The sequence below is a fragment of the Dipodomys spectabilis genome, unplaced genomic scaffold, assembly GCF_019054845.1.
Source record: "Dipodomys spectabilis isolate Male_0828 unplaced genomic scaffold, ASM1905484v1 ptg000132l, whole genome shotgun sequence".
In the NCBI taxonomy this organism is placed as follows: Eukaryota; Metazoa; Chordata; class Mammalia; order Rodentia; family Heteromyidae; genus Dipodomys; species Dipodomys spectabilis.
Window position 1 is genome coordinate 1,281,260 of NW_024870809.1, and position 1,984 is coordinate 1,283,243.

A 1,984-nucleotide genomic window follows, 5' to 3' on the forward strand; every position below is an offset into this window, starting at 1 on the left:
TGGCCAAACTCTGTACTATGATGGCACACTTGGTGTGACTCTCTAGTCTAGGACTTTCACTGGAACACTAAAACTGCTTTCTATGTGTGAGCTTGTTTTGCCCCCACCTTCTCCTCCACCATCTTCCTCCAGACCATTATTCAAGAATTCTGTCTCTTTATTGATGTCTTTTTTTCGAGTCTTGCATTGACTTCTCTATTTCACCAATTTGTTTATCTGTGCTTTATGTAGCTGTATTTTCATTGGATTTCTTTTCATTCACTTGGAATGTTGTCCATATAGTCTTGCATTATTCTTTGATTAGCTACATCCTGCTCACAAAATTTCTTGTAGAGGTTCTCGATTTTTTTAAATTTTAATTTTATTGCAAAGATCATGTACAGATGGATTACAGTTACATACATAAGGTAATGAGTACATTTCTTAACCAATTTTACCCCCTTTCTCATTATTCTCCCACGTTACCTCTCCCCTGACTCCCTTCCCCAAGTTTAAAGTTCATTTCCAACATAGTGTCTTGTGAGTATCACTGTTGCATTGATTCACCCTTTGTCCTTTGTCTCACCTTTTAGTTGTTCCCCTTACCTTATCCAAATCAGATAAAAGTATATACAAGACACAGGGTACCAAAATCAAGAGCAATGACAACAGGGTATAAACCAAAAAAAAAAAAAAAAGAAAACAAAGAATAAACTAACTACATACAGTACATTAAAAACAGCACAACAAAGAAAAAAATGCTTGTTTCCATATCTTGGAGTTCATTTTGATTAGCATAATTTTATTTGGTCATATGTACAAGGGCAATGGTACTCTACAAATGACATTGAAAATAATTGAGTTCTTCTCAGAACATTAGAACATACATTCATGTAATAACAGGCTTCATAAAAAGCAAAACAAGAAACTAATCCTCAAAGAAGAATCAGCTCTGTTAAAAAATAAAAGGGCAAATAAGTTAAAATACATTAGAAAATATGAAGACAGGTTCAAAGGACAGTTAACAGAGAAAACCATTTAATCAACACTACAGAATATTTTCTTATAGTGAACATTAATGTGCTGTTAAATCAAAGGAAATAGATTTTAAAGAATTAAAGGTTAATTGGCACCTGAACAAAGAATAAAGAACAGAAGTTCTATTTACTTCATTCTTTCCTCTTCCCTTCTAACCTCTTCTTTCTAACAATGAATACAATGTCTTTACATATTGTCTACTGGTGTGGGTATAAAGCAGGGGCCAACATCTTTTCTCTGTGAAGAGCCAGATCACAAATATTTTAGATTTCGTGGACCATAAGATCTTTGTTACAACTATTTTAACTCTGCAATTGTTAGCATAGAAGCAGCCATAGATAAAACATAAATGAATATGTAGCTATGTGCCAATAAAACTTTACAAAACAGACAGCTTGTAGGATTTGGCATACACCGGCCCTAGCTTACTGACCCCTTATGTCAACTGCAAAGTGTTGTTGGAGTATTGTTCTTGAATTCAAAAAGCTACTATAGACAGCAATGTTTGGCTACTGAGGTTGAAGAAGGTTGTGTATCAGAATCACCTGTCACCCATACTTGCCTTAGCAGGATCTAATTCAAGACTGACTAAATGTGGAATTTAGGTATTTTCAGCCCTAACAATTTTAGCATGGTTAGGAGAGCTATATATCATTATATGCCCCAAATAGCTCCTAAATATATGTCCTCTTCCCAATCCTTCCCACATGATCTTATGAAAGCATATATGAAAAAGCTTTCAATCAAAACATATCAACAGCCACACGATTAAGGCATTTTTTTCTTTATCTTTTTTTTTTTTTTGGTCCGGTCGTGGGGCTTGAACTCTGGGCCTGGGCGCTGTCCCTCAGCTCTTCAGCTCAAGGCTAGCACTCTACCACTTGAGCCACAGCGCCACTTCCGGCTTTTTAATTTTTGCTTATGTGGTGTTGAGGAATCGAACCTAGGGCCTCATGCATGCAAAGCA